Here is a 9,815-nt window from a genome sequence, read left to right as displayed (position 1 = left end):
GTAACCAGTCAAAGCAATGATCGGATTATTCTACTTACCAGTGACAATATTTTTATAGAGCTCAGATAGGGAATCCCCATGAAATGGTACATATCCCACCAGAAACTCATGCAGGATGATTCCCATTGACCACCAGTCGGCAGGTCTTCCATAGCCTTTCTTCAGAATGATTTCTGGGGCCATGTAAAGCGGGGTGCCACAGTCCTGGAAACCAACAGAAGGTAGAAATGAGAATCGATGAAATTATTATTATGACAAGTTCTCGACATAAAAACTCAATGACAGAAGATAAAATATCAGTTGAAAAGTTCTCTAGAAATGAAGAACGTAGAGAAGAGACAATAGTGTGATGAGATTTGTAAAGAACCATCTAAGTTCCTGTAAGTGATGCCAACCTCATGGTCCTGGAACTCTCTGGCGATGTCCTCCAATGATTCCTTGTGGGTGTTGGTTTCTGGTATCATGACACCAACTTTTGAAATCCCAAAATCGGCGACTTTAATGTGTCCAGCCGGTGTAATCAGGAGGCTGTGAAAGAGAAGATGGTTTTAGGCTCACGGGCTGTGTGGTAATAAATGATAACTTTCCCCCCTTTATTAAACTATAGGGGGCACTTACTTCTCTGGCTTCAGGTCTCTATGCAACACACCATAGCTGTGCAGGTATTCCACAGCAAGTATCGCTTCTGCAAAGTACAGGCGGGCCAAGGGGACAGATAAAGGACCCCTGGTGCTTAGGAGGGTCCCACAGTCTCCACCTATAGAAGAAAGGAAATATGAGCGGTGAGGGGTTTATAAAGCAGATCACCACGATGGATCATGAGAAGTGAGCGGAGACATTGGGGCAGGAGAGAATATATACAGATATAATGTATAGAGCACAGAATATTAGTCTGAGGTCATGGTGAGATGTCGTCCATGTCACTAATAAAGTGATGTCTCATCTCGTCTACAGCTGGCGATACTGACGTGCTCAGTGCGGACATACAGGGAGATCACACACATCAATGACTTTCCATAATATCTATAGTAAATGCTCTGCGGGGATGTAACCGTCCACGGGGACAAGTCCTAATGATATGAGCGGTGATAAGATGTCAGCAGACATGGGCTGAATATAATACATGTACATCTCCTACCTCCTACATACTCCATGACCATACACAGGTGAGATCTAGTAGGGAAGGAGCAGAGCATGGAGGCCACAAAGGGACAGTCAGCGAATGTCAGGATGTCCCTCTCCAGATAGGCCCCTTCCACATGTTTTGAAGTATCCAGGTCCCGCTTGGCAATTTTCTTCATAGCGAAGATCTTCTGTGAGTCTTTATGGTGAACTAAGTGGACGGACCTGGAGAGAAGAAGAAACCATGGTTTATAGTGAATCCTTATTAACAGTCCTTCTATAGAAGTCATTATATGATCTTCTGTACTAATGTTTAATACCAGAAGTCCGACCATTACTAGAAATCCACATCTAGAAATACATGAAATAATACTACATAGATCATCTATGGGAGGGTCTACACAATGCCACGTCTGCCGGACCCTCACTCAGGTCACATTATCACCTGTGGGAGGTCTGCACAATGCCACATCTTCCACACCCTCACCCAGGCCACATTGTCACCTATGGAAGGTGTGCACAATGCTAGGTCTGCCAGACCCTCACCCAGGTCACATTATCACCTATGGGAAGTCTGCACAATGCCACGTCTGCCGGACCCTCACCCAGGTCACGTTATCACCTTTCACCTCAGATCATGTCCCTATGATAACACTGAATGGCAAAGCACAGAGGATGAAGCATTATCATAGGGAACCCTGAGAAATGTGGCTTATGCTAATTGAAATCTCACCCAAAAGATCCGCTGCTGATCAGCTTAGATGTTTCGTAGTCGCTCATACGCGGCTTTCTCGCCGGGATCAATGATTCCATCAAGTCCTAGAAAAGAAGAAGAAGAAGAAATGATATTAAGATCTAGAAGCTGCTGGAGAAAATCTCCAGATGCGGAAACGTCTCCCCCTATATTATGTCCCAGCTGATGTCACTGATCCGATAGGTGAGCAGAAACCTGCTGACGGATTCCCTATAATATAAACGCTATTATCTAATGCAATAGTGTCATCTCCTCTAATAATAGAGGCGCCCCCTGGTTATATGGGGGATAATACTGGACGGGTCATTCACACCCCGTGATCTGGTGATACACAGACATCTACCTCTATAATACTTACACCGGCAGGTTCTTGGATCTCCGGGATCTCTAAGATTACACTGTCAGGATCCAACAGCTCAGTTGTTTCTAAAATAGCGATAAAATGATGAGGAAATAAAATGTATTAGAGGATATTAATCCTACAGACATAATACAGCAATATAATGGAGAAATGACTATTCTGTATGGAGGACTATGTGGGGCCATTATTCTTTATGGAGGACTATGTGGGGCCATTATATTGTATGGAGGACTATGTGGGGCCATTATTCTGTATGGAGGACTATGTTAGGCCTATTATTCTGTATGGTGGAATATGTAGGGCCCATTATTCTGTATGGAGGACTATATGGGGCCCATTATTCTGTATGCAGGACTATGTGGGGCCCATTATACTGTATGGAGGACTATGTGGGGCCTATGATTCTCTATGGAGGACTTTGTGGGGCCCATAATACTTTATGGAGGACTATGTGGGCCCATAATACTGTATGGAGGACTATGTGGGGCCTATTATTCTCTATGAAGGACTATGTGGGGCCCTTTATACTCTACGGTGGACTATGTGGGGCCCATAATACTGTATGGAGGACTATGTGGGGCCCATTAATCTCTATGGAGGACTATGTGGGGCCCATTATTCTGTATGGAGGACTATGTGGGGCCCATTATTCTGTATGGAGGATTATGTGGGGTCAATTATCCTGTATGGAGGACTATGTGGGGCCATTATACTGTGTGGAGGACTGTGTGGGGCCATTATTCTGTATGGAGCACTATGTGGGGCCATTATTCCATAAGGAGGACTATGTGGGGCCGTTATTCCTTATGGAGGACTATGTGGGGCCATTATATTGTATGGAGGACTATGTGGGGCCATTATTCTGTATGGAGGACTATGTGGGGCCTATTATTCAGTATGGTGGAATATGTGGGGTCCATTATTCTGTATGGAGGACTATGTGGGGCCCATTATTTCGTATGGAGGACTATGTGGTGCCCATTATACTGTATGGAGTACTATGTGGTGCCCATTATACTGTGTGCCGGACTATGTGGGGCCCATTATTCTGTATGGAGGGCTATCTGGGGCACGTTATTCTGTATGGATGACTTTGTGGGACCCATTATTCTGTATGGAGGTCTATCTGGTGCCCATTATTCTGTGTGGAGGACTTTGTGGGGCCCATTATTCTGTTTGGAGGACTTTGTGGGGCCCATTATTCTGTGTGGAGGACTATGTGGGGCATTATTCTGTATGGAGGACTATGTGGGGCCCATTATTCTGCATGGAGCACTATGTGGGGCCCATTATTCTGCATAGAAGACTATGTGGGACCCATTATTCATTATGGAGTACTTTGTGGGACCCATTATTCGTTATGGAGGACTTTGTGGGACCCATTATACTGCATTCTGGTTGGCTCGTGACTTTTTCCAAGTTTTTCATTTTGGCTCTCTGTATGTTTGATTACAGAGTGGAAAGAGTAACTATGACATTATCCCCTGTTCTCTTTAATATCTGGATATTTCCGGTAGAAGGTTGTGTGATCGGCTCACCTGTAGTCAGATCGCTGCTCGGCCCCGGCTGACTCGTATTAGGGTCAGGGGTCTCTGGGGTCACATTTTGCTCGTCTTCGGTGTCGCCTTCTGGTGTCTCCTGATTGATAGAATATATAGAATTACCACGAGGAACCTTCCACTAAATCACCAAATCCACAAATCAGGAAGGACTAAACCCGCATTTACAGACGCACCAACTGTAACTATACAGATCAGCCGCCATCATGAGGACTTTTATCAGATAAAATGGATTAAGATGAGGTAACATTGCAAAAACATTAATATGGATAATAGAGGGAGACAGAGGCGGAAATACAGACTTCCCACCACTGAGCTGTGACTACATCAGCAGAATACAGACTGCCATCAGCAGAGACAGGCGGCCATATTACCTCCTGTGCTTGCCAGGGGCTGACAGGGAGGCCGATAAGATCTAACACCAGATCTTCTGATATCTGGCTGGTGATCTGGAGAAGATCAGAAAACAAGGACGTGTGATAGAGAAGATGATGGATCCTTACCGGGCGTTCCGATGAGCGGGCCGGACCTTCCAGTACACACAGGACTTTTTCGGCCAGTTCTTTAACAAAAGACAAATCTCTATATTGAGATCTTTTTTCAGCCTAAAAAGAAGAAAAGAAACACAAATGAAAAATCTCGAGATGAGAAAGATCACAATGAAGGCGGCCATTGTATCTGACGTCTGCTCCTCTCTGCAGATACATTGACTACATATCTGGGGTCTTGTCCTGTTTTATATTGGAAGAAAGAAGAAGCTTCTATCCCACCGTTATTATCCATTATTGTGGAGAAGATTTGTGCGGAGCGTCCACCATTTACCTGCTGTGGAATGTCCTAATGTTCCATAGCGAGAAACTGCAAGTGCTCAGTCACTATGGAGCCAACAACGGCAGCCATGACCCTGTGTAGATTGTACACAGTGACTGTGAGCTCTGATGTCATAATGGCCGACCATCACTAGTGATGTCATCATGGAATCTTGTGATGGAATCTTATAGCGGCGGCTCTGCACAAATACATGCTGCCAAGCAATATTTAAAGTGTGTGGGGGCTCATGCTGTATATAGGGGGCTATGTGAGGGCTCAGCTATTTATAGCGGGCTATGTGAGGGCTCATACTGTATATAGAGGGCTATGTGAGAGCTTGGCTGTATATAGAGGGCTATGTGAGGGCTCATACTCTAAATAGGATTCTGTGTGTGAGCTCATACTGTACATTGGTGCTATGTATGGGCTCTTACTGTATAAAGGGTGCTGTGTGTGGGCTCTTACTGTATATAGGGTATGTGTGTGGGCTCTTTCTGTATGTAGGGGGATGCCAGCACACTTAATTCTGCTCAATATTAAGTGATACAGTTAATAATATAAAATATAATTCATATGTTAATATTGAGCAGAATTAATTTCAGCCTATTGATTCGGCCTACACAACAGTCACATTTCTCATGTGGCCCCTCAGTAATATTACTTTCCCACCCCTGCTCTATTATGTATAGCGCTCTGTTATGTGTAGTGCACCCGAGCACCTGCATGTTAATCGCGTGACTTATCACATGATCTATCAAAGGCAATCTTGTGACATGTCATGTGATACATCGGGTGCTGGGAGCCCACGGCTCCTAAACTGCCCAGGGCCCTGGCTACTCTTAATCAGCCCCTGCTTCTATCCCACCATTATTATCCATTATTGAGAAGTTTTATGCGGAGCTTCCGCCACTTACCTGCTGTAGTAATGTCCTGATGTTCTGAGGTAAATCCGTCAGATACTCTGAGGTGAGATGACCTCGGTGGTATTTGGTCAGGCAGTCCCTTACAAGCTCCACCACCAGCCGGTGAGTGAAGCTGAGGACGCCATCGGGTGGTAGAAGCACAATCTCAGGGCGATTGGTGGTAAGAATCTCCCATAGAGCTTCTACTTGAAGATTGTCCAAAAGTAATTCAGCCATAGAAGCTGCAAGTGCGATCAGTCACTATATATAATAGCGAGAAACTGCAAGTGCGCTCAGTCACTATGGGATAGCGAGAAACTGCAAGTGCGATCAGTCACTATAGAATAGCGAGAAACTGCAAGTGCGCTCAGTCACTATGAAGCCAACAAAGGCAGCCGTGACCCTGTGTACATTGTATATATAGTGACTGTGAGCTGTGATGTCATAATGCCCGACCATGACCTGTGATGTCATCATGGAATCTTGTGATGGAATCTTCAAGGAATGGCTCTACACACATACATGCTGCCTAGCAATATGCTTTTTTGGCCGTACTGTTTTATTTCCAAATACAACACAACCAGGATAAGGGAATGTTCACACGTTGCGTTTTTGCAGCATTTTTTTCCACACCAAAAACCAGGTTGTACTCAGGAAAAACACTGCATACAATCCACACTTATTTGCTGTGTTTTTGCAGTGTTTATACTTGTGGGTTTTTTTTTTCATTCATTTGAATGGGTGAAAAATGTTGCAAAACCCCTGAAAGAATTAACATCCTGCAAATTTAAAATAAAAAAAGGAAAAAAACGCAGCATGTGAATGAGACTTTAGAAATCTCATTCACTAAGCTGGTACTGTAAAACGCAGTGTTTTAGCAGCAGAAAAATAACCCTGAAAAAAATGCCACTTGTGAACATTCCCCAAAGATATAATAGTCATATTATGGGAAATATTGTGTATATTTATTCCTCGCGTGTCTTTTTTTTACCAAATAACATTTACCTCATTGGTTGGAGAGTTTACTATTAACAACTGTGACAAATATTGAAGAATTAATGATAAGTGACCCAAGTGATCAATCATTTACGTCATTAATGGTGATGGGCGAGCACTAAAATGCTCGGGTGCTCGATGCTCGGGTCAAGCACATTGGAATACTCGGCTGCTCGACCCGAGCAATGAGCCCAATGTAAGTCTATGGGAAACTCGAGCATTTTTCAGGCGGCTCCCCTCGGCGGTCTGCAGAGGGACTAAAAATTGCCCAAATCGATGGGAACAGTGCTCAAATGACATGGGAACAGCATGGGGAAGACCCCATGGGGAGTTGTACTATTCCCTGCTGCACCCCCAACACCTGCCTTAGCGGTCTGCCTTGCAGCGGCGGTCCTCCCTGACCGCAATCCACGGGTGGCATAGTCGGACTTTCAAAACCTACAAATACACTGCCACAGCATTTGGTCTGACCACCTTGAGCCACGGTACTGGGTCGCCACTACTACTCCCAGCATTGCCCTGTTGTCCGGTTCCGAGAGCCCCACGGCCCAGGGGGCGAGTCAGCTTTGGCGTAGTCGGCAGGATTGTGACCAACCCGCCACGAACAGGTATTGCGTGCCTGAAAAAGACTGTACACGTACCTTAAAAGGAGGTTTGCCGCCATCCGGAGCCGTTTCCCGCCATTTTCAGCCGTCTCCCGCCATCTTCAGCAGTTTCCCGCCATCTTCAGCCGTTTTCCCGCCATCGGACGCCATCTGCAGGACGCCGCACGGGAAGAAGAGGGGCGTGGACGCCCAAAGCGCGCGAGGCTTGAAGCCCCGCCCTACGCACCGACGCTGCGCAAGGTCCTGGAAGGAGAGAGAGCGAAGCTGACGTCACCAGGACCTCGTCCGGAGCAGCACCAGCGGAGCCGCGGCCTACGGAAGAGGATCAACGGAAGGTAGGCCACGCTTAACTAGGGGGGAGGAAGATGACGGACGCGGAGGGGCCCTCTACAACCAGCGGGGCTGCAGCAGCAGTGATGCCGTTCTCTATGCCCTACATCCCCGGAGCAGCCTGGCTGCCCCAATACTCAGGGGACTCCCATACCTTGACTGACTTTAGGGAAAGACTGCACAGTTTATTTAAAGTTTATCCCCTGACAGAAGAACAGAAAGTGAGCATTCTAACGGGGCAGCTCACCGGTGCAGCCCAGCGGGAAGTGAAATCATGGTCAGATGAGGAGAAAAGGACAGTAAAGGACATTCTGACCCGGCTGCGGAGTACTTTTGATACCCGTACCTCAGCAGAAATCAAAATGCGGTTCTATGGCTGTAAGCAGCGGGCCCAGGATAGTATCAGAGACTATGCCTTGAACCTGCAAGAAGCCCTGAGAGCTATCAAAATAGCTGACCCTGGCAGCGTACAGGACACCGATAAACTGTTGACTGACCAGTTCATAGAAGGTCTGCTGTCCAGCGCCCACAGAACCCGGCTGCGCCTCATGTCCCTACAGAACCCCGATTTGACTTTTGCGCATTTCAAGGATAGGGCCATCCGGGTGCTCAGAGAACCCGCACCAGTAGGCGCTGTAGCTTCCCGGCGCCCTGCCATCACTTACCACCAGGGGGCAGCGCCCTACCCCGCAGACCTTGTGGGGGCTGATGCACAGGCCCTAAATCCATCCCAGCCTGCAGAACTGCACCATCAGGTCCCGGAGCTAACAAAGAGTGTGGCTGCATTGACCAGGACTGTACAGTCGTTGCAGGTGGAACCGTCAATTCCCATCAAGCTGGCTTCCAGTCCGGAGGATGTCCCGTGGCGTCGACAGAGGAGGATCCCGTCGTTCAGAGGGAGGCCCGCCGACCGCTACACTGAGGATGGACAGCCGATTTGCCGCCGTTGCAGTCAGCCGGGACACATAGCAAGGTACTATACTTTAAATGGGTCCGACCTGGGGCAGAGGGCCAACCCCCAGGCATAAGGTCATCAGGCCCATCTAATTGGCGTGATAAGTACGTGGGGGGACGCCCAGTCTTACCCGTAGTGCTAGACGGTATCCCCATGAGTGCACTGCTGGACACCGGGTCTCAAGTGACTACCATCCCCTACGTACTTTTCAAGCGGTACTGGAGTGACGCTGACATAACCCGCTATCCAGACGATGACTTAAGCGTCATTGCCAGCAATGGCCCACCCGTGTCGCAGGTGGGGTTCAGAGAGATGACCATCAAGATTGGAAAGGTGGAACTGCCGGCACAGGGAGTGATCATTGTGGACATTGACCGTCGTGAGAGTCACCCTAAAATAACCTTGGGTACTAATGTAATTGAAAACTGTCTTTCAGAAGTAATTATGATTTTGCAGCAGGTGGGTCCTCCAGAAAGAGATAAGAGCCCTGATGAGACGGCAGCAGGTAGAACTGTCTGGTGGTGAGATCGTTAGCGTAAGAATGAGTGACCCATTCCCCATTTCCTTGCCTCCCAAAAGTGAAATGGTGATATGGTGTCGGACTGCAATCGGGTTGAGAGGCAGAGACTACCAAGCCATGGTAGAACCCGTGTACTCAGACAGCAGGCCCACCATTTTGACAGCCCGGGGGGTGGTTGATGTCCGTCATGGGAGGGTGCCCGTTCGCATTCTCAACATTGGGGAGAGGGAGGTACACTTACCCAGGTACGCTACACTTGCCAAACTGTTTGCTGTTGAGCACAAAGCTATCAGGGCCGTGGAACCGTTGCCTCCATCTCCACAGGCGGAGGGTAATGGCTCCCAGAAACAAAAGGAGGACTGGTGCCAGAAACTCCATGTGGGTGCTGACTCCACTCCCCTGCACCAAAAACAAGGAGTCTACCGGGTGGTACAGGAGTACGAGAGAATCTTTAGTAAGCACCCGCTAGACTTCGGCAGAGTAAAAGGGATAGAACACCATATCCCCACGGGGAGCCATCCACCAATAAAAGAGAGACACAGGACTGTACCCCCTGCACATTATCAGAACGCAAAGGGTATGCTGAGAGAAATGAAAGAAGCTGGGGTCATTAGAGATAGCTGTAGCCCCTGGGCAGCCCCCTTGGTTCTGGTAAAAAAGAAAGACGGTACCATGAGAATGTGCGTGGACTATAGACAAATCAATTGTATCACCCATAAAGATGCGTACCCGTTACCTAGGATAGAGGAGTCTTTAGCAGCTCTAAAATCAGCTAATTTCTTCTCTACTTTGGACCTTACTAGCGGGTACTGGCAGGTTCCTGTGGCAGAGGCTGACAAGGAGAAGACCGCCTTCACCACCCCGATGCGATTGAGCGAGTTCAACTGTATGCCCTTCGGGT

The sequence above is a fragment of the Phyllobates terribilis genome, unplaced genomic scaffold, assembly GCF_046119375.1.
Source record: "Phyllobates terribilis strain yellow unplaced genomic scaffold, ASM4611937v1 Scaffold_19__1_contigs__length_20705806, whole genome shotgun sequence".
Lineage (NCBI taxonomy): Eukaryota > Metazoa > Chordata > Amphibia > Anura > Dendrobatidae > Phyllobates > Phyllobates terribilis.
Note: the sequence above shows the minus strand (reverse complement) of the source record.